This window comes from Fundulus heteroclitus, chromosome 4, assembly GCF_011125445.2.
Source record: "Fundulus heteroclitus isolate FHET01 chromosome 4, MU-UCD_Fhet_4.1, whole genome shotgun sequence".
NCBI classification, from domain to species: Eukaryota; Metazoa; Chordata; class Actinopteri; order Cyprinodontiformes; family Fundulidae; genus Fundulus; species Fundulus heteroclitus.
In genome coordinates, this window is record NC_046364.1 from 14,232,508 (window position 1) to 14,256,514 (window position 24,007).

The 24,007-nt window shown below is 44.6% G+C and overlaps 1 long non-coding RNA gene and 1 pseudogene across 2 annotated transcripts; both read right to left on the reverse strand.

Moving 5' to 3' along the window:
- Nucleotides 1-11: 11 nt before the first annotated feature.
- On the reverse strand, nucleotides 12-11,834 carry LOC118562904. Of its 2 annotated transcripts, XR_004930880.1 has the most exons (7): nucleotides 11,302-11,834; nucleotides 4,423-4,510; nucleotides 4,184-4,293; nucleotides 3,865-3,900; nucleotides 3,712-3,789; nucleotides 1,871-1,975; nucleotides 12-166 (listed from the first exon to the last, which is right to left on the reverse strand). It is a non-coding gene; the product is annotated as an uncharacterized LOC118562904 (long non-coding RNA). The 2 variants fall into 2 exon arrangements; XR_004930879.1 differs by lacking the exon at nucleotides 4,423-4,510 and having other exon boundaries at nucleotides 11,302-11,827.
- Nucleotides 11,835-16,508: 4,674 nt separating this feature from the next.
- Nucleotides 16,509-22,826, reverse strand: LOC118562831 (annotated as a pseudogene).
- Nucleotides 22,827-24,007: the final 1,181 nt, after the last annotated feature.

Genomic DNA, 24,007 nt, shown 5'->3' on the forward strand with positions numbered 1-24,007 from the left:
AAGCACATCAGTTTAATGTGTTATTCATTTATTTAATTTGTTTACTGAAATTCTTGGACTAGAGCCAGTTTTGGGGCCCTGTCTGTAGGTATGTTGCTATCAGCGAGTCTGCTGGATTTGGATCAGTTGTTGCTGCACCATCTTTTCCTGTTCATCGTCTCCTCCACTGTGGAAGAGATTAAATTGATTTTAGCTTTTGCAGTTTCCACTAAGCAGCCTCCATATCATAGGTGAGACAAATTAGTGTTGGGTTATTCCTTTGTTAAACAACACAACACAAAAAGAAAGACACACAAACTATACCAATCATATCCTGATGACTCACTTGCATCACCACCGTACTTTATTCACACACTATGCTCACAGTTTTTGCACACATGTTTTTTCCCCCCTTCTAAACACGCCTACACACACTGTAAAAAAAAAACAGTCAAAATTACAGTAAAATACCAGCAGCTGTGGTTGCCAGGAATGTACCGTTAAAAAAAGGGGCATCCGTATAAGACAAAACGGTCCATTGTTTTGGTGACGTTAAATCTTACAGCTAAAAACATTTTTTTTCACTGTGAATCACTGTAGAAAAAATACTATAAACCCTTGAACTGTAATGTCCTGTGAAAAAAATAGCCCTTTCCATAGATTTTTACATTTATCTGAGTGGCTTAGGTTCTTCTGAGTGAGCTCTGTAGATATGCTGGTGGCAACAGTAGCTCAGCCAACACCTTCTGTGTTTTCTGTCCTCCAAACCCCCAGTCGATGGCGTCAGATGGCAGCTCACACTGAGTCTGGTTCTGCTGGAGGTTTCTTCCTGTTGAAAGGGAGTTTTTCCTCTCCACTGTCGCTATATGCTTGCTCAGTGGGATAGATTGCAAGTCGGTGGCTCGATGCAATCTACTGGGATCCCTTAGTTGTTAACCTAACTAATTGTAGTGAAACTGTATTAGACTTAATTGTTCTGGAATAACTTGATTATTTGGAATGAAGGGACTTTAAAAATGGAATCTGGATCACTGAATTACATTGACTTTGTGTAAAGTGCCCCGAGACAATATTTGTTGTAAAAGGGCACTATATGATTAAAGTGAATGTAATTAGTCAAACTTAATTTTCAACAACAAAATGAGATTTCAGTGCAAATGTATTCAGTTTTAGTTTGGTGAAATTATTTTTTCAAAACAATGCAATTAATTTCAAATTAGATAAATACATATTTGCTTCCTTTATTGTATGGAACTACTCATCTGGACAAATACCCTGATAGACCTGGATTAATGGTTGCATTTTCTGCCAAACTATTTTGAACAAACCATTGGTTACCTCTTTTTGAATCTCTGCTTGTGGACTTGACTGAAGTCAAACATACTTCATACTTTTTAGTGATTGAAGTAGATTTGTGCTGATGTATCAGTTCAATCTTGGTATTGGGCAAAACTCAATGTTGGAACATTGGTAGTGTATAGGAAGGACAAAACTTGGAACGGAACATCCCTAGTTTGTAATTGTATGCACTATTGGAAACTTCATTTAATAGGTTTGCTATGGGCTAAGTGAATAAGCAAGTATCTAATTTAGATGCGAAGCCCTTTATGATGTGATATTTTTGAATTTTTCTCTTTAGGCTGAGGTTTATCCAGACTACTTAGGTTTAGGAAAGTGTTAACTTTTCAACTATGAAAGATATTGAACTGTTAGTGTCAAAAAGGTAAACACAAATACATCTACCAAAAAAAAAAAAAACGGTATACCAAAATGTAGCTGTGTGAAACTGAACCACAGAGGCTAAAATGCATAGAATACATTTCACAAATCAAATGACTACGGTCCCTTTGTAAAACATTAAAAGCCAAGCAGCCATAATACTGAAACATACCGCAAAATGTCCTGCCAAGGTTTGATTCCGTCTTTAGTGGGTAATCTTCTTGACACTGGTTTGCTTCTCATTCTCTTCATTCTGATGATGTTCACAACAACACAGCTGTAGGGCAAAAAGACAAAATTAATTTTTTGGAAAGTCGTTAGAAAAGATGAGGAAAAAATTATACCACTTGAAATCTCACCATGTACAGTGGTCTGCAAAAGTTTGGGCAACCTTGTTAATTTCAATGATTTTCCTTCATAAATCATTGGTTCTTAGGATAAAAAAAAAATCAGTTAAATATATCATATAGGAGACAAACAGTGATATTTGAGAAGTGAAACAAAGTTTATTCCATTTACAGGAAGTGTGTAATAATTGTTTAAACAAAATTAGGCATGTGCATAAATTTGGGCACCACAATCAAAAAAAATAACTCAATATTTAGTAGATCCCCCTTTTGCAGAAATAACAGCTTCTAAACGCTTCCTATAGCTTCCTATGAGAGTCTGGATTCTGGTTGGAGGTATTTTGGACCATTCCTCTTTACAAAACACCTCTAATTCATTCAGGTTTGATGGTTTCCGAGCATGGACAGCTCTCTTTAAGTCACACCACAGATTTTCAATAATATTCAGGTCTGGGGACTGAGATGGCCATTCCAGAACGTTGTACTTGTTCCTCTGCATGAATGCCTTAGTAGATTTTGAGCAGTGTTTAGGGTCATTGTCCTGTTGAAAGATCCAGCCCCGGCGCAGCTTCAGCCTTGTCACTGATTCCTGGACATTGGTCTCCAGAATCTGCTGATATTTGGTGGAATCCATGCGTCCCTCAACTGTAACAAGATTCCCAGTCCCTGCACTGGCCACACAGGCCCACAGCAGGATGGAACCACCACCAAATTTTACTGTAGGCAGCAGGTGTTTTTCTAGGAATGCTGTGTTGTTTTTCCTCCATGCATGACGCCCCTTGTTATGTCCAAATAACTCAATTTTAGTCTCATCAGTCCACAGCACCTTATTCCAAAAGGAAGCCGGCTTGTCCAAATGTGCTTTAGCATACCTCAAGCGGCTTTGTTTGTGATGTGGGCGGAGAAAAGGCTTCCTCCGCATCACTCTTGCGTACAGCAGCTCCTTGTGTAAAGTGCGCGCAATAGTTGTACGATGCACAATGACTCCATCTGCAGCAAGATCATGTTGTATGTCTTTGGTGCTGGCCTGTGGGTTGACTTTGACTGTTCTAACCATTCTTCGCTTCTGTTTATCCGTGATTTTCCTTGGTCTGCCACTTCGAGCCTTAACTTGAACTGTGCCTGTGGTCTTCCATTTCCTGACTATGTTCCTAACTGTCGAAACAGACAACTGATATCTCTTAGACAGCTTTCGGTATCCTTCCCCTAATTCATGATGGTGAACAATCTTTGTTTTCAGTTCATGTGACAGTTCTTTTGAGACTCCCATGTCGCTACTCTTCAGAGAAGATTCACAGAGGAGGGAAACTTACAATTGCCCCCCCTTAAATACTCTCTCATAAGTGGGTTCACCTGTGTATGTAGGTCAAGGGTCACTGAGCTTCCCAATCCAATTTTGAGTTCCAATAATTGGTTCTAAAGATTTTGAAATCAGTAAAATGGCAACAGTGCCCAAATTTATGCACATGCCTAATTTTGTTCAAACAATTATTGCACACTTCCTGTAAATGGTATAAACTTTGTTTCACTTTCTTAAATATCACTGTGTTTGTCTCCTATATGATATATTTAACTGATTTTTTTTATCCTAAGAACCAATGATTTATGAAGGAAAATCATTGAAATTAACAAGGTTGCCCAAACTTTTGCAGACCACTGTACTTACAATGCTGAAGTCCTTGAGAATTAATTTCTTGACGTTGTTTAAACTTGGGGGTTTGAAAATGTCAGGAACACCAACTTTCTGTTCAAAACAAAAAACAAAATAGGATTCAGGCGGCTGACAAATTAATAATATATCAGAAATATATTCACTAACCTTGAAAAGATATGCAGGTCTTAGCTGTGTCACCACCTTAAAACCGAAAAAAAAAAAAAAAAAAAAAAAAAAACACTGAGAAACTATCTTAGGTGTGTCGACCTCACATGGTTTTGTAGAAGCATCAGAGCCATGGTACCTAAACTGCTTGATGTGTTGATTCAGAGTAGAATAAGTTAACCATTTCTTTTTATTTATGAAATATTTAAGATAAAGTGCCCCATCGTAAGCTAAAACTTCCTCAAAGATATCATGACCAAGACATGGTGGCAAGCCTGGCATACAAACATGGAAGTATTTCAAAGAATTGAATACTGACCCAAACTTTACTCCATCAACGTCTGTTGTATTGTTGATTAGCAGATGGTTCACAGCAGAGTTGTAGTTTTCTCTGGTACGCCGTGGTCCACACACATTTGGATCAGTACCCTGAAATTCAGATTTGGTAATCAGGCGATACCTGCAGAAGTACTTGGAGGAACTTAAGCTTTCAGAGAAGCCACCAATACAGTGAGAACCCAGATTATCTCCAGCAATACAAAATAATGTTCGTTTTACTTTTGTTTCATCTGGTCCAGCAATCCCATTGTCTGATAGTAATTCTGAAAAGACCTTGGCATGACCAAAATCTGTGAAATCCTTCTCCCTGCAAAGTAATACAAGGGACATGTGGTCCGAATCTGAACCGACATGAAGTGGCAAATTTGCCAAAGATACATACACAAATCGATAGTTACGTATGTAACTACGGTTCTATGAATCCCGGATGACCGCCAGAGGCGGTGCTTCAAGCACTGAATGATCACTCTTGCGCTTGCGCAGGTCGAGAATTAGTATCAACAAAGTCACCTGTGACCTACCGGTGATCAGCGGAAGCCTATATAGGCACGTGACACCGGTAGTTCAGTCCCTCGATCTTCTCGTGAGCCAGCAATACCGAGGGACCGAACGCTCTGGCGGTCATCCGGGATTCATAGAACCGTAGTTACATACGTAACTATCGTTCTATTTCATCCCTACTGACCGCCAGAGGCGGTGCTTCAAGCACTGAATGACGTATGCCAACAAGGTCCCGAGGGATGTAGAAAGACAAGGAACAACCCACCGGAACCCGGCAGCAGCACCTACCTTAGCGGGACGCACCAGGTGGTTGCTGCAGGATGCCCTGGAGAGGATGAGGCGTAGCCATGTTAACTCTATAGAACCTCGTGAAAGTGGTCGGCACAGACCATGAGGCCGCCTCGCAGATGGACTCCAGTGGCACCCCCGTCATGGCAGCCCACGAGGTTGACAGGCTCCTCGTGGAGTGGCACCGCACTCCCTGAGGCAGGGGCTGACCCTGCAGAGAGTATGCCACAGATATCGCCCCCACAACCCAACGTGCCAGCCGTTGCTTGGACAGGGCACAACCTCGCCGCTGGCCAGCATAGCATACGAAGAGGCTGTCGGTCAGTCGCATGCTCGCTGTAGCGCGGACATAGGCCTCCAGCGCTCTGACTGGGCACAGAGCTTCAGAAGGGGTCCCGGACTCGAACCGGGATAACCGAAGCGGCAAGACTGTGCCTGCCACTGTGGGGGCCTTCGGGACGAAGGAAGAATCGGTCCACAGGGTCACCCCGGAGCCATCCGGGTTCCACCGACAACAGGGCTCGGCTATAGACAGGGCATGCAGTTCCCCCACTCGTCTGCCGGAAGCCATGGCCAGCAGGAAGGCCGTCTTCATTGAGAGCCGTTCCAGATCCACTGCTGCAATCGGCTCAAAGGGTGGGGAATGAAGAGCTTCCAGTACTAAATTAAGATCCCAGGTAGGAGCCATCCGGCGCCTCGGAGGATGTAAGCATCTTGCGCCCCTGAGGAACAGCACTATGTCCCTATACCTTCCAACAGAGCGGCCATTGAACCCAGTGTGCCAGTGGGAAATGGCAGCCACATAGACCTTCAGGGTGGAAGGGGACCGCCCCCGGTTAAGCAACTCCTGAAGGAAGTCCAGCACGGATTGAATGGGACAGTGTATGGGGTCCAGCCCCTTATTGACACACCAGGTGGTAAAAGCTGCCCATCTGGCTGTGTAAGCAGCCCGGGTGGATGGTGCCCATGCACAGGCTATTGTGTGGCCCACATCGCCCCCGAATCGGGAGAACGTGGGGTCGGACCCTGCAGGGGCCAAAGCCAAAGGCGCAGGCGGCCCGGGTCGGGGTGGAGAATCTGACCCCCCAGTTGGGATAGGAGGTCCCTCCTGGATGGGAGGGGCATCGGCGAGCTGTAACAAAGCCTGCGCAGCAGAGGAAACCAAGTCCTCGCTGGCCAGAATGGGGCTATCAGCAGGAGCCTGTGCCCTTCCTGGAGAACCCGCAGGAGGGTCTGGGGAATCAGACCCAATGGGGGAAAGGCATAGAGGAGAGTTCTGGGCCAATCGTGGGCCAGCGCATCGCACCCCAGGGGACAGGAACTGTCTGACAGGGAGAACCAGAGGGGACAGTGGGCCGTGTCTCTGGAGGCAAAGAGGTCCACGCCTGCTCTGCCGAATGTCCCCCAGATGTGATCCACCACCTCCGGGTGGAGTCGCCACTCTCCTGGAAGAGGCGATGTGCGGGAGAGGAAGTCCGCGGGCCCGTTGCGCCAGCCTGGAATATAGGCCGCCCTGAGGCTGGTGAGGCGAGACGACGCCCACACCAGGAGCTGGTGTGTTAGGGACAGCAGTCTCGGGGACCTGGACCCACCCTGGTGATTGATGTGGTAAACCACTGTGGTGTTGTCTGACCAGACCAGCACATGCTTCCCCCGTAGTCCTGGAAGAAAACTCCGGAGTGCGAGGGCTACAGCGCGGAGCTCCAGGGCATTGATGTGTTCCCTCTGCACCCGTGTGGACCACACTCCCTGTGTCACGTGGTCCCGCCAGGTTGCGCCCCAACCCAGAGTGGAAGCGTCCGTATATACAGCCTCCCTCCGGCACGGAAGGGGCCCGAGCGGAACTCCTCCCACAATGTAGGATTCGTCCCTCCACAGGGACAGAGACCGCAGACAGTGCGGCGCGACACAAATTCTCCTGTGTCTGTGTGCCTGACGGGTGGGGTCCAGAGCCAGGCTGTTCAGCCACATCTGCAGAGGGCGCAGTGAGAGAAGCCCCAGTGGAACCACACTGGAAGCAGCGGTAAGCGTGCCCAGGAGGCTCAGATAATCTAAGAAACGTGGTGCCGCACCACGACGGAAGGCAGGCAACATAGTTAAAATACTGGTCACCCGCTGGGGAGAAGGACGGGCGGTCATGGAGACAGAGTTCAGGAGAATGCCCAGGAACACTGTCACCTGGGAGGGGGTGAGGCTGCTCTTCTCCAGATTTACCTTCAAACCCAGCCGGTGCACATGGGAGAGCACCAACTGGGTGTCCCTGATCGCCTGACTGCGGGTTGCGGCACAAATCAGCCAATCGTCCAGATAGGGCAGTATACGAATTCCCTGTGCCTGCAGGGGGGACAGAGCTGCTGCCACCACCCTGGTGAACACTCGGGGAGACAGGGAGAGCCCAAACGGGAGTACCCTGAACTGGTAATGGCACCCCTGAAATGCAAAGCGGAGAAACCGCCAGTGAACCTGTGCCACAGGGACGTGGAAGTATGCATCCCTCAGGTCGATTGACGTGAACCAGTCGCCTGGGGAGATTGCCTGCAGAACCCCCTTGGCTGTAAGCATGCGGAAGGGCATGTCCTTCAGATAGGTGTTGAGCCCCCTGAGGTCCAGCACCGGACGAAGATTCCCATTCTTTTTGGGGACCAGAAAATACACTGAGTAAAAGCCCCCTGGATCCAGCAGGGGGTCCACGGGCACTATCGCACCCTTGACCAGCAAGGTACGTAGCTCGCTGGACAGTGCCTGTGCTTTCAGAGGGTTGCAGATGGTGGTCATCCGAACTCCTCCATGAGACGGGGGCCGGCGGTGGAACTGGAGACGGTATCCCCTGGTCAGAGTGGAGAGTACCCAAGAATCTGGGGTGCATTCGCCCCAGTACAGAAGCTGACCTGGGGTGAAATATCCAACCGCCGGCCCCAGCGCCTCACCTACGGGTCCCTCGGCCCCTTGGGGGCCTAGAGGGGGGGCGAGCTGGTTCCGTAGCCCGAAAGGGGTGCGAAGCCCGGGCCCCTGCCCGGACTGTCTGGGCTCGAGTCACCCTAGAAGCCGGACCTCGAGGCAAGGTTGGGGCAACGGCTAAACTGGATGACCGTGATCCTGAGCCAGAAGCCGCCCAAGTATTCACAGGCCGATGGTCACGCCTGTGGAGCCCCGCAAGCTGCTGCCTGGTGCGAGAAGCCTGGGCAGTGCGTTCCAGAGCCTCCACTGCAGCAGAGCCGAAAAGCTCCCCTGGAACCACCGGCAAGGCGCGCAGTGTCCGCCTGCAGGGTTCGGTGAGTGGCGACTGAGCCAGCCACACCTGGCGCCGAGCATGGACCAGGGTGGACAATGTACGCCCCAGCTCCCTTGACATCAGGGCAAAGGCCTGGAGAGACGCATCCAGCATGCCCTGAGTGGACTGGTCAAGCGACCGTGCCTCCAGGGAAGATGCCAGGCCTAGCAGCAAATGGGAGAGGGAGTTCCCAATACGCCCCCTAGGAACAATAAGGGAGGCAATGCCAGGTTCCACCGCTGGCATCTGACCTAACCCAAACTTTGGGGCCTCCTGCATCGCGGCAAGAGCTCTTCCGTCTGATGTCGGGCGAGAAAGAGCCCGAGTATCCGACCAGCAGGTGTGGAGTTCCTTGATGTACTCCTCTGAAGGTGGTACAGCAAAGGTGGCCATCCCGGCCTCACGGCGTCTGAAAAAGGCGCTAGAGGTGGCGGGCTGAACTTGTGGAGAATCCACCTGCAACTGTGCCAGGGCAGCTTTAATAGCAGTTGCCACCGACTCTCCCGTACCCCCCAGAGAGATGTCGGATTCAACATCCGACACCTGCGGGCTATGTGCTTGGGGTTCCCCCCGAAAGAGGGTGTCAGATGCCGCCAGCGAGAGGGCGTCCTCATTGAGGACTGAAGCTTCTTCAGTAGCTGGAGACGAGACCAATCCCTGAACAGGGGGAGGTCGCAAAGATTGGAGTAGAGCCTTCATCTGGGCCAACTCTGAGGATAACTGATCCACTTTAGAGGACAGCCCCCGCCCCGAATGGCGGGACTTCTTCCCAGCTACTGGTGGAGCGTCCGAGGCAGGGCGTTTAGAGGATAACCCCTGGCCAGGGGGCAACTGTTCCTGCTGGTGAGAGCCCATCCAGGGAACAGGCTGCTCGACTGAGGACAGCCGGGCCAGCCGCGCCGCATGGGGCAGAACGCTGCAATTGGGGCAGGCAGCCTCGGTAAGCGCCTCCTTGAGGTGGTCAACACCCAGACAAGGGGGGCACAGGTCATGGCCATCCTCAGGATGCAAAGGGGCTAAACAAGTGGAACAACAAAGACGTTCCATCTCTGAGTGATGGAGCCCGTACTCAGGAGCCGCTTCACCCACTTGACCGAGCAGAAATCGCCACTAGTGAAATGGATGTTTCAATTTAGTTCACCAAAAAACACTCAGCGCGGGCAGAAAACGCCACTGGCGAGGTAATGTAAACAGTAACGACCCGTTTCGACCAGGTTCAACCAAAGAAACTCAGCGCGGGCAGAAAACGCCACTGGCGAGGTAATGTAAACAGTAACGACCTGTTTCGATCAGGTTCAACCAAAGAAAACTCAGCGCGGGCAGAAAACGCCACTGGCGAGGTAATGTAAACAGTAACGACCTGTTTCGATCAGGTTCAACCAAAGAAACTCAACATGGGCAGAAAACGCCACTGGCGAGGTAATGTAAACAGTAACGACCTGTTTCGATCAGGTTCAACCAAAGAAAACTCAGCGCGGGCAGAAAAACGCCACTGGCGAGGTAATGTAAACAGTAACGACCTGTTTCGATCAGGTTCAACCAAAGAAACTCAACATGGGCAGAAAACGCTGCTGATGAGATAACTGTAAACAGTAACAAACTGTTTCAATCAGATTCAACCAAGAAACTCGGCGCGGGCAGAAAACGCCACCGGCGAGGTAAAAACGAACGATAACCGACTTGTTTAAATCAGGTTAAACAAAAGGACTCAAGGCGGGCGGAGGACGCCACCGGTGAGTAAACAAAATGAGCAGCTACTACCAGCTGCTAACTCAAGCAACACCGGCGGGTCAAGACGCTACCCGCGGGGTTCAGAAAAATTAAAGGAAACAGACTCACCCAATGAGGTCTGTAGGCACAATCGTCGCTCGCGCAGCCCCTGGAGGGCGAGCACGCCCGCAGCTCCGACCGCAAACGATCACGGGGCTACTGGCAGCGAGCTGACGGAGAAAGCGGTTATACAGAGAAAACTCACGTGTCTGTAGAAGGAACCGCTCACAACAAACCTGCGTGCGAGAAGATGAGAAGGGACTGAACTACCGGTGTCACGTGCCTATATAGGCTTCCGCTGATCACCGGTAGGTCACAGGTGACTTTGTTGATACTAATTCTCGACCTGCGCAAGCGCAAGAGTGATCATTCAGTGCTTGAAGCACCGCCTCTGGCGGTCAGTAGGGATGAAATAGAACTTGTGCTTTGTTCTTGCAGAGCCCAAAGGGTTAACAACCTCAAAGGCTTCCTGGTAAAGTATTAGCTTGAGACGTGACAGGTTTTGACTAAAGAACTCATTAGACCTAAATAACTTACCATCACTCATGTCACACAGAACATCAGAAGGAGACTCAGTAGAGATTTCTGTATCAAATCAGACTTTAACAAAAATTTTGAGTAAACTTGCGTCACTTTTAAAAGATGACACACTGATGCAGTCACTAATGATTGACACTCAGAATCTCCATATAAAATCACTAACTGTGACATATGGGAAGTAAAAGATGACTTCACCTTAAAGGTACTTGTGCATCCTTTGACTGGACAAGTAACCACATGGCCTTTTACAAAATGGCTCTTCAGATGAGCTATTAGCTCTTTAGCATCTTGGCTCTGGTGTTGGCACATATTCATTGCACTTTTAAAAGAGGTAACTTGCCTAAAAACCGTAATATTGGTAGGGCCAGTGTGTCTTTGATAAAAATGTAGCCTTAAGTGCTCCATACCTAAAAAACGTTTGCTTGTAGTCAGTTTTATTGCACTTAAAAACACAACATGACTCATTACAATGAAGCTTGCAGTGAAGCACATAGCCCCTTGATGACTGCACCACCTTGCCACAGAAATTACACCTCAACATGTCGTCCACTTAGCCAACTTCACACACACTCAGAGCAATAAATTCTTAAAAAATAAATGCTCGGTCAAAACTGTACTGGTGGGTTTTCAATAAAGCTGATAAGATAGTCAACAGACCTGGCAAGCTTCAGGAAACAATTAAATTAGAACGGCGTCTAAAACACCCAAAAAAGACGGATTGTACTCACCTCACGTATTTGTTTTAGGCAGTCCAGGGGAAGAAAACGTCAGAAAACTAAAATATTTTTGCGGCGCAACGGCGGTGGCATGAGGTCAGAAGCTGCGTGGTGGTGAAATGATGGCGGCTGTCTCTTCTTCCGGGCAAACGAGCAAGCTGCGCACAGCTTAGCAGCGCGACACCCTATTGGTGGAAACGCTCAGTAAGGTCGCTAATTGGATAACAGCTTTGAAAAAGAGGAGGGAAAATATGTTTTTCTTTGAGCGCTCTGCAATGGCGTACCGCGCACGTGACGTCACCATCTCATGAGCAACGCCCCTTGCCGCTAAGGTAGGGCAAACAGTGTCACAGTAAAAGACTTGTAATGTGATTTCAAATAGTAAAAACAGCTGTTCAGCTGTAAATCAGCAACCATCACACCAACTCTAGATTTAAAATGGACACACCAAAGGCGACATGAGACATAAAAGAGCAGGGGAAACAATGTTAAGTCAGAATTGTGTGGAAATGGGGCTGTTGTCATTGGAATCTGCATATTCAGTGCCGGCCCGAGGCAGAAGCAACTTAGCATCTGCTTAAGATCCAAGGGCTACAAGAGGGTCCCCAAGAGCAATAATTGTTTTTTATTTTTTTTGCATGCACACACAATTTTTATCTCAGTGTAGTAATTAAGATTTATGATAACAGAGTGCATATTTTGACATTATCTTTGATCATGTAGAAATTATAACTTCTCATGAAAAAAAAGGTCTTGGGGGCCCTCAAGTAGGTGTGCATTCTGCATTGGTAATATTAGCTTGCAATGAATATAAAACTTCTATAGCACAAATAAAAGACAAGTAGACAAAACGTTATCTACATTTACAGTTTTTAAGAACTCATATTCTTTTTTTTTTCTTAACAGTGTCCTGTCCGGCAATGTGGCAATAAGAATTGTTGTCTTAATGCCAAAAAGAGCTCAACAGATTTTACTTTCACTTGATTTATGTATGTAAATAGTTTTATTATAATTCATGCAAGGAGTTTTTCAAGTTATATGGACACTACAGTGAGTAAGTAGAAGAGCAAATAAAATGAAGAAAAGGTGAAAGAAGAGGAGATAAAAGGGAGAAAATAATAGAACGCTTTCAGTCTGCTTAATCACCTGCAAAGAGAGATGTAACAAGAACTTTCTTCAATCATACTCTATTTTTTCATTTTTCTTTAAAAATGAAACAGAAAATTAAGAAGCATTACAAAGGGTGCAATTTGTTTATTTGAATATCTTGTCATTAGCGGAGATTAAATGTTTTCTATAACAAAGGTCAATTTCTTTTTTTGTCTTTTAGCGTTTTTTACAAAATTGCACTTTTGGCATTTTTACAATGGACTATATTTTAAACCATTTGCTTCTTTAAAATTAAAGTTTGTGCTTGCTTCACAATCAACAAGTATTTCCTGTAAATTCTAATGTGCAAAACTCAATAACCTGTGATTTTATCCAAATAATGTCGTAAAAATTAATGTTTTTGGACATTTTTGTCTGTACGACAATTTCTTTTAAAATGTATGCATATTTATTAATTTTCACAGCGAATCACTGTGAGTTTTATATTTTCTTAGCGTAATATTCAGTGTTTTCTCCAGTCACTTGATTAATCATTATTTAATGTATTTATTAAAGTAAAAGACCGCTTTTGGTTTCACGGTCTTTTACTGTTGCTCTTTGACGGTGTTTTGCTGTATATTTTACTGACTTTTTTTACAGTGCATGTTATTCGCTTTATTGCCCGTCCAACACTTTATTTTCAATATTGGGGACGTGCTATGAATAATATCCCGTGGTAGAAGTAATTTAATATTTAATTCTATTGAATTAAAAAAATAATCCGAGGCAGAAATCAAAGGATTTCATTTCAGAATAATTTCTCTATGAAATGCAAGCCAAATGCATGACTGTTGCAGAACGCATCCAGTTGCAAACAGGAATACAGGGTGAAAACTTCCCATTAGGACAGCTGGACTGTTTCTGGTTTAATCAGATTTACAGCAATAGATTTTAGGCGCAAACTCAAGAAAATTTGCAATCATTTTACATGTCTGGATTTTGTCTTTTTCTTTGCCAGAGGAGGCATGAATGCATCTAATCTTACAGTAAAAGCAGGTGATTGTGGTCAAGCCTGGGCTAAAAACGACCGCTCACCACATGCTGATCTGCTCCTTAATCACACGGGTGCCCAGTAAAACACCCAGCCGTAGCTGAGCGCACTCAGTGTGCTGCTGCTGTTTATGAAAATGGCCCCATGTGACCGCTCACCATCAGGCTTTTGATTGCTTGACTTCCGATTCATTAGTTTAATTATTTGGCTATCAGTAAACACCACTGAGTAATTAATACCCGAGAGCCTAGACAGTAAATTTCAGCTGTGAATTAGGATTTCCATTTTCTATTTTTGCTTTGCCTTGCACAACTGCAGCAAGCAGCTGCTGGAAAAGTTCTTCCATCGCAGACTGCAATTTTTAAAACATCTTTACTGTGAATAGTAGCTGAGTCATGATTATCGCTTCAATTACTGATTGTCACTGTGTCGCATATTTCTAATGTGAATGTAGTGCTTGTTAGATTGTGTTAACCTTTGTAATGCAAGGATTGGCTTTTCTGCTTTTAAGCGGTTAATTATCAGCACTGCAAAGGGGTAGTCGGTTGTCTTTGAGGAGCTTGGGTGATTTATTGGCACCCTGAGGGAAGCATGCTGTTTCTTTTTAAGAATTAGGGAATATGAGACACCATCACTGGAAATATACTTATCAGATTGTTGAGTTCAGGAAACGGACCAACTTGCAGACAAGAGGTTGGGCGCAGCATGTTGAGATAAATGGTGGTTTATTAATGATAAAGCAAAAGTTAGAGGAAGGCCGGTAAAACAGGATATATGCATATGAAAATGAGGAGATCAGAAGCGTGGTTGTATAACGGAAAACCTGACTTGGTGACTAAATAGGGAGGAAAAATAAAGGGAAAGGCAGGTGATGTAGCTAATGCAGGTGAAGTAAATGGGGGGAATTAAGCGGAGGGAGAGGGCGATGATATAGCTGGGGCAGAAAAACAGAAACTATCAAAAACCACGATGAATGAACAAATGTGGCAAAAATAAACCCATTAGCTAAACTAAAGAAAGGCGGGAAAATGAGGATCTACCAAACAAAATAAACTACTAAAATGATAATGAGCAGGAAAACTACCAAATGACAGAAACAAGAATCTACAGATAAACAAATAAATAAACAATACCAAAGAGGTGCAAAACATAAACAGACTGCAGGATCCACAGGAACCTAAAACTACCTAAACCTTCATTATTTTTACAAGTTGCTTTTAAAATGACAAACAAACCTCAACAGAACACATATTGTAATTTGGTGAAAATGACTGTAAATCAGGGTTGTCTAAAGAGCTGCCTGAGGGCTATTTGAGGCCCCTGGACTGATTTTGTGGGGGCTCCCGACAGGAATCCAAGAATTGTACAAATTCTGCCTCCCAGCACAGGTGGTTGATGCAGATGGAGACTTTTAATCTTTAATTAGTGCCAAATTATTACCAATATATTAAAATCTTCTCACAATGTAAAATGTTAGGTCTGTTGAATTGTCTATTTACAACCATGTGTTTTGCATTACCTTAAATTTTATAGCAGACACGACCATATCTATCCAGTGACTTTTACTGGTATTGCTGAGAATAGACTGAATTTCTTTCAGTCGAGGCCAGAAGTATTTTGGAAACTTTATTTTAATGATTGCAAATGTGCTGTAAACTTTGGATCTGCCACAATTTACATATCCCATTTCTACAAACAACCCGACTATTGTATTTGTCTTATCAAAATACTGAATGCCTAATTTATTGTTCAGCAGTTTAAAAAAACTTTTGGTTTAAAAAAATATAGGTGGGGGGTGTGGGGGCAATATGTTTGGTCACCACTGCTGTAAATACTATCTATACTGGGGTGATAAATAATAATAAATGTTAACATTGATTCCATTATTCATAACAGGGAGGACTCAATAAAAAAGATGCTTTATGGATTTTGGGTGATTTCATCTAGAATATGAAGGGGGGGTGATTGAATGGCATACTGATATTATTTAACATAACCCTAATCTGCAGCATTCCCATATCTAGGAAATTAGCTTTAGATGTTTGGCCTTTGGGACATGGTGCATTTCACTGCTGGAAGCAGATGAGTACAATGCATTGATGAACAATTAATAACAGGCATGCTAAGGCATTCAAAAAATTACATTACTGACTATAAACAGCGAGGCGAAAAAGCTCCCCATGCTGCCACAACAGAACCGTTGCTTTCGTTTGCAAGTCATCCCCCGATTCTGAAAGCAGACCATCGGATGCAGATGCTCCTGCCGCAGCGTTTTGCGAATTTCTCTTTCGACACAACAGACTTAAAAGTTTTCTGTCAGTCTGTTTTACCTGTTATTGTTTTGGCTTCAAAGAGTGGACATTTCTAACTGGGGAGGCTGAATTAAGAGCTCACCTTTTTCCAATCCCTTCAAACTCTTTCTGTTCTGGCCTAATTATAGATTAAGTCTGAGTGGTAAATATAATTGGGTACTATATTACCATTATTGTTTTGTTGCTGTGAACTATTATGCCTTTCTTGTCACAGATGAATAACTACTGTCAAATGACTGAAAAAAAATGCTGTATGTTGCTTTCACTTTTTTTTATTTCACAGTTGCACCACAGACAAGTTTGACATAAATACATTTCTAATTAATCTTTGCAATCATTCAAATAAGTTAAGTCTATTCACTTGCATGTAAACACAAGAATGGATTCAGGAACTTCAGCAATGGCAGAACTACAGTGATATTTACACAAAAGCAAATGCAACACGCGTGATGTTCATGTCGCAGCACCATGCAACCTGTTCAGTTTCATGAATCCTGCACCCGGGACAAGTTGTTCATCCTCAGGTTCTCTTTGCATCCTTCAGTTATAAAAAACAAAAGAAAAAAAAACAGTGTGTTTGCAGGCTGGAGCTCCAGCTGTCAACAGGTGAAACAAACAGGATGTCGCCAAACAATTACTGAAAGATCTTCTGGGTGATAGCAAATTTTTTTTTTTCTGCATGCTGCAAGATTTACAGTACGTAAAGGGATTTAATTCAAATCGTTTGAAACCCATGAATTAGTTCATGTCCAGGATGTGCGCGCGTGAACCAAAGAAAGTGTCTCTCTATGAAGATGGAAACAGACACATTTCAGATTTTGGAAATTGTCTTTTGAAGCAAACACAAACAGATGCTTTTTGGGGGGGGTCAAATCTCTTGGTGAAATCTCTCTGCAACATTCAAGGTCTGCTCACAATCCTGCCCCGATCTTCCGGTCTCCCCCTCCTACCTGCACCCCCTCCAGCTCGTCGTCAGAGAACGGGCTGAGGGAGTCGTACCCAAGCTTGCTGCTGTGCTGCAAGAAGTCCGTGGACCGTGACATTCCCACTTTGTTGCTCACGGTGATACGATACCCATGCTGGCTTCCCTCCTCCTCCTCTCATCGTCTTCTTCTCCTTCCTCTTCATCTACTACCTCCTCTTCCTCCTCCCCTTCCTCTCCATCCTCCAGCCCATACTCAACCCGCCTGCCGTCCACATTTAAAGCCCGTCTGGTCTCGTCTGATTTGTCCTTGGCCGCTTTTCCTCCACCTCTCAGCCGCTCTGCCTCCACCTGGCCGGAGGCGGAGGCCTGCTCCTTCGCTTTCCTGCTGCGTTTCCACTTCATCCTCCGGTTCTGAAACCAAATCTTGGACCTGCCGGGGGAATGGCACATGGTAGATGTTTTCAATACAGCTGAACAATGGTCCAAAATTTGTTTTGGTGGATTTCTCATGTCCATGTATTTTATTATTTAGATCTGTATGACAGCAGTTGTTCTTAGATTTGTTAAATTTCATTTTAAAAACATCACCGTGTCTGAAATTTCAAGAAGAAGAATTATATTTCTTTTTGACCCCCCTCCATTTGGATCAATCTCCTTTGGATGAAAGGAGAACTCAAAATAATGCAAAATGGATTCGGGTAAGAAAAATATCAATGCGAAAGCAGCACGGGATGAAAATTCTTGACATCGTTTGTAGATTTGGGAAAAAATGCAACCGTCTTTTCTCACGTATTAATTAAGCCTGTAGCACAATCAGAAGATATTCAAGCTTCCCTAAATAAATAAGGCAGGATAGTTTTAGAGTAGTATCTGTATAATATGACTGATTTTGGCTTTGTAAAGTGCCTCGAGATGACATGTTTTATGAATTGGCGCTATATAAATAAAATTTAATTGAATTGAATAGGAAACCACAGACACTGTGGGGTTCCAACACTTTGTGAGGCGTGGAATTACCTGAAGATTAATCTTTGTTTTTACCATGTAATAAAGCAACATGTTTGTGTGGATTATTTAACGCTATTTTTAAGCCTGTGTAATACCTTTACCAAAGGTTTAGGGGAAAAATCAATATCTTAACCCAGCAGCTGCTGACTTGTTCTTGTTAAGGCTCTAAATGAGTTAGATTTTACAATTATTCTTTCTCCAGACAGTGTACAAAGGTTTGGACCAATCACTGCACAATATGGATGTAGCATGTTTTTTTTTTTTTTAACAGGGCGATACAGATGTGCATTATGTGAAAGTCTAGGACTTTTGAAAATAAGTCACAAAAAATCAATAATAACAACAAGAAGGAAAAAGATGGAACGGGGGCCTTTTTCACTCTGGAGAGCTGATTTTGAGGAAATCAGGTCCCTCAGTGGCCAAACTGATGCTGTCTTACCTGCGTCTCGGTCAGCATCAGGGAGGTGGCCACCTCAAAGCGCTTGGGTCTGGACAGGTATTTGTTCAGCTTGAACTGGTTTTTCCAGCTCCAGGAGCTGCTGACTGGGTGAAGGCCGTACGAGGCCTGCGACATTTCCCCAATAGGCCGGACTGAGGGCCCGCTGGAAGAGGAAAAATCAGTTATCAATCAAATGTCTACTTGTTATTGGCCTCCAGAGTTTGTAAATAACCTTGGTATGAGACATATTTGAAGTTTGTTAGCGAATTTTGATTAATTCACATCGTTAAATATCTGAAATGTTTGGTCAAAGCAGCCAGCGCTTTTAATTATAAAACACCAAGGACACTGGAAGTTCACTCTGATGCTGCGGGTGGGAACAGGGACACATATGCCAGCACTCTGTGGCCATCATTAACTATAATAGCTTCACTGCAGTTTATTGTTGACGGGGGGGAGGGGACGCAGCAGAAGCGGGCGCAAGAGGCCATAAAAACGCAGGCATGCCATTAACTTAATGAAAATTCAATGAAGGCTTTTGGGGTTTTATTGATGAACTACAGTGCGTATTAGGTGTTTGTTTATAGTTACTTCGTTCGCACAAAGACAATTTCCATCTTGTTGGCGTTTATAGAGAAATAATGAGACAAAATTAAAAATATGACACAAGGATAAGCAGTATAAAAATGGGACGCACTGAACTGCGAGAGACGATGTAGGGTAACAAACTCTCCGGCTCCATACTCTGGATGCAAGACGATACACATATCACTTTTTTTTTCAAGTAGGGGAAAATAAAAACTAGTTTATAAACCGTTTAAAATAAAAGTCTGTCTTGCTAACTGATTTGCTAACATTTAAATTAAAGGATGGTTTGCAGTTTTGGAGAGATTGAAAGGAAAAAAAAAATTTCATACGCTTTCAGTTTTAATAATAATAATAATAATAATAATATAATAATAATAATAATAATAATAATATAATAATACTAATAACTCTCCATGTCGTCAATCATTCTAAGCAAATAAAACAAGGACATTTTCTTGGAACCTCGTTCTTTGTTTGTTTGATTTCTTTAGTTTAATATTTGGTTCGTGCGCTTTCGAAATAATCCCATTTGCTCATACTCACAGGTGTAATCTGGCATCCGCGGCATCATAATCCCGGCTCGGATCCAGTGTTCCAGGGCAGAGATCCGGCCATGGCAGCCGCCTTCAGGGTGCTCCGGGTTAGCTCTGGGTCAGATGCGTGACGCCGGTGTATGCGGAAAGCTGGATGCTGGCCTCCCAGAGCGCTCAGCGGATACATCGGCGCGGGGACATACCGGGAATGGCCGCACTGTGTCAGGGAAGCCAGGCCATGGGTGCTGGAGGTTAGGACGCTCGGTTTGGGGATCATTCCGGTCTGCAGGTGGGCACCCCGCGGGGATGGGGTGTCGGAGCGGCGGCAGCGAGACGGGCTGCCCGCGGGGCTGTCGCTGCTCAGACCCGGGGAGAGATCACGACCGCCGCGGGTGGTCTCATCGGCGAGGAGGGCGTCGAGATTCGGAAGTTTTTAGACTTTCCATGCCGTCCTTAACGAGCGGTGTGAATCAACTTTGAAGCTTTGAAGAAAAGAGATAGAAAAAAAAAAAAGCTTGGGAAGGTGCGCACCTGTGCCGCGCGTCAGCCACGCAGACACCGAAACCACTGCAGTTGCAATTCTTTTCTTTTTTAAATAAAAAGCTGAAAAAAATGCTGATGCAAAACATTTACCAACAAGTTATCACTGTTGCAACGCTATTTTATGCCATCCCCTTCTTCTTAAGCGCACCTCACAACGTTTCGCTCTGCACCATTAAAACTACAAACGTCTGCGCCTGTCCGCATGCCGCCCCTCTCCACTGAGGGCCGGAGCGAGGAGCTGGGATTGGCTGGAAGCGGAGCTGCTCTGACGGGCCTCTAATCAGCTAATACTCGCTCGTTTCTCCCCCCCAGAAAGCGTTCAGGAGTGAGGGTAATGTTCAACCCTTGTCCCGCCTGCAAACACCTTCAACTGTATTGAAGCGCGGGGGGGTTACATTAGAAGATTGGGCGCACCTATCTTCAGCCCTTGTCTAAGTGCAAGTGTAGTAGGACTACTCTCCCGAGATTGCCAGCGACTCCCGCAAGACAAGGTGCTGCGGAAATCCTCCTCTGCATCAAATTCAGTTAAACTGCTCAGAAAAACAATCTGTCCATCATTTAAGTTTTTAATATGACGCCTCTGCCTCATCCCATACCAAGGGCCATACCATTTCCATTAAGGTTTACGATCAAGAATTGCGCACAAACCGCATAAAACTGTAATGACTTGGCAGAGGAGGCTATAAGTTAATTGGCACCCCTGCTTAATGTGGACTAATGTCATTTTAAGACTGAAAGAGTCACCTCCGTAGCGTCAGCTACGGAGGTGACTCGCACCATCGTTGCAGGGCAAATGATTATGAATATTAGAAGATGATGACGGCCTTTATTGTTATCATGGTGCCTCAAAAAGACATGTTCATCAAACTTCCCTGTAGCACCACGATATCTACCGCAAACCCCGCAGGCTGCTTCAACAAATGTGACATTGTTTTACCTTTTGTGTTTTAATCAGTTTGCATGAGTAAGATATGGAAATGTGAAAAAATAAATAAATAGATGATTTCCTAGAATATAATTTATTCCTTATGTGCTGTGTGCATATATTAAACAAAGAGCTGTGTTGACAGGGCAGTTTGTGTAGACGAGTAAGGGATTGATTTCAAAACAAAGCTATTTTTTTTTAGAGGCGGTAAAATGGGGGACAATAAGCTCCGCTCAGTTCAAGCAACAAATCTAAAAACTAAAATTGGTTCTGCTGGTGTGAACACATCAATCCGGTCAGATTAAGTGCAAGCATGGTGACTTTTTGACCTGCAGAAAAATGATTGTTGCTACTCCATCCGTTCTCTCTCCTCCTCCACCTGCATGGCTCCAGCCCTCTTCTACCTATCAGGCAGATTACAAACGGCCCCCCTTCACTGCTAGAGGTAATTTGCTCCAGGGGAACCAGGGCCGCTCCCTGTTTGTCGCTTACAGTTTCCTCTATGAGAAGCCTCTTTTCCTTGCTTTTATGCGCTGAGGGTAATTCAAATAGCCGGGTCTGAGGTAAATCCGTCTGACAGAGAAATACAAATTGGATCCGCTTGTTGAGACTGGTATCTGCCTCCTCGTGTCTCTGCGTGTAGCCCATGGACGAATGTGTGGGTACCTCTGGTATAAATGTAAAACAAAAAGAAAAGAAAGAGAAAAAACATCTTAAAATACATTGATAATTTAGGAAACTTCAAACATTGCACAGTTTAGTTTTGGGGGCAGCTTCCTTTGCCAAAATGAATTTTGTCCAGTGCCCCAAAAAGTGCACCAGTCATGATTTGGATTGTGTTGTGCTGTGTCCTCTCTCCAGAAGGTGCAGGACTAGAGCTGCCTGACATTTATCAACTAATCTACCTCAGGATACTTAAGGAGTACTCTGGCAATCCTTTGGGTGCCTGATAGTCAATCAATGCCTGACCAAACCACCTCAACTGGCTTCTCTACCTGCTCCCGTTACCAGGTTCCTCCTTTGAGCCAGGTGCTCACCGTCTCCTCTGGATGCATCGTCAGCCTCCTTGGCTCCGTTCCCCTCAAACCACTCGGCCTGCCAGCTCTCCAGCCTGACCACCAGTACTTCCCACAACCCTCAACCTCTGGAGCACGGCAAGCAACTTTTCCCTTTCAGAGCAGCCATGGCAGAGACGGTAAGAAAAATCCAACATATATTTCGTAACATCATCACACTCTCCAGTAGTAATCTTTGTCATCCCTCCAGTTACCCAACCAGCCTGAGTCCAGTGTTTCTGCTACAATAAAGCTAAATTTATTCACGAGGGTCAGAAACATGACTGCACCACCATTTTAAGAAGCAAGATATAGTATTAGGTATTTTTTCTCCATAATTACAATAGAAAAATATCAAACATTTTACAAAAAGAGAATAAATTCATTTTTTGAGTTACATGTTTATGAAAATTAACAAAGAGCAGCCCTCTGACTTGATAAAAATGTTTTAATTGCATCATCAAGTTAATTCTGCTATTTAAAAATACTATAAAAGAAAAAACTGAAAATAGAAAAAATGTCTTTTTCTTTAGCTTTATGTTTAAAACAAATCTGAATTATTATAAAGAGACACCATGGAGGCCTTTGGACTCTGGAGCACGGGTTGCTCTTCTCTGCTCTTCTTTCTCTTCTCTCTCTTCTCGTTCTCTTCTCTTCTCTTCTCTTCTCTTCTCTTCACACACACACGCACACACACACACATACACACACACACACACACACAAACGCACGCACGCACGCACGCACGCACGCACGCACGCACGGCTGCACGCACGCACGCACGGTTTAATGTACAGAGTGAGTGATTGAGCCCAGGACTTTCTTGCTGCCCCTACAAAGGCAAAGCAACTCTGTAAAATTCTGCTTGTAAAGGGAAAGACACAAATTATTTGTATGTTTATCTCGAAAGACTGCTTTGTGTACAACTTGCTGAAAAACGTCCAGATCTGAAATATCCTTGTGATGTGAAGAGAGAATCAGGGATCCTTACCTTCAAACACAGATTTATAACAGGCACATTGTGTGCAGCTTTCCCCTTTGATAACAGCTGTCTGCATACTAACCCCATGTTAGGTTGAGTTAGCATACACTTGCTTAGTCAGAATCTTTAGTTGTTTGGAGCCAGTTCAATATTTGGTTTTCTAATGTGGAAGTATCCACAGTGTCTAATGTGGTGGAAGCATAAGGTTTCAAACTGAATGCTTTTTTTTATTCAGCATTATGCTGCACATAATGTTCATCAAATACTCATAATAATGTTTTTGCCTTCAAACATCATAGCTGAAAGCATAGCCCACTGTAGCTTCATGAAGGACGCAGCACTGCTCTGGACACTGTGCTTATCCTCTTCCTTATTGCTGCACCGCGGTGAAAAGCGAGGGGAGTGATGTGACTGATCAGTTCAGCAAAACCTCTCAGATGTCCATCACGCACATACAGAGCAGTTCAATTTGCTTCTGATGATGTTTACAGGTGAATTTTGGGCAAAGACGGAAACATCAGAAAAATAGGTTATTATAGGAATCGGTTTCGGGTGCTGTTCAGTTTCACTTTTGACACTCACCTGAAATCTGCAGCTTTTTTCCTCCTCTATTACATGCCGTTACACGCTCGTGCCCTTTTGAACTTTTTTTTTTTTTCAGAGCCCTCAAAAGTCACACGCTCACACCTTTTCACAATAGAGGACAATTGGTTCAAAGGAGCCGCCAGCCGTCGACTACAAAGCCGGTTTTATCGACGAGTTATGTGTCAGTAAACGTAGCGGCCAACGGGAGTTTACTGAAACATAAAGAGCTTATCAGATTTACAGGCATATTTTTCAATCATTACAACAGCTCCGAGAACGGCTTGCACTGTCCTTAAACTAATCCAGGTAAAACTCTTGGCTCTTTGTATGCTCCGCTGCAATATTCACCAGGTCACAGATTCCCGCCTGATTTGCTCCAACTTATCGATAAGATCTTCACTATGCTGACGGATGCGAGGGAAGAAAGTTCAGGAGTGATATAGAAGCGCAAAATCTCTTTGCAGTATATTCAGGTGTTCTAAACAGTCAGCTTGGCTTAATGAGGGACCCTAGAGCTCAAGGTTGTTCGATGCTCCGTTAGTGATACATGCAGATGAGGGATTCACCACTGTTCAGTCAGCAATTGATGGTTGTGGAGCGCGCGCCGTGTATTCTTTCCTCAGGCACGTTGCGACAAACAGGTAGGTTTTTCAGGGACATCGAGGATGGCCGGACGCGTTTCC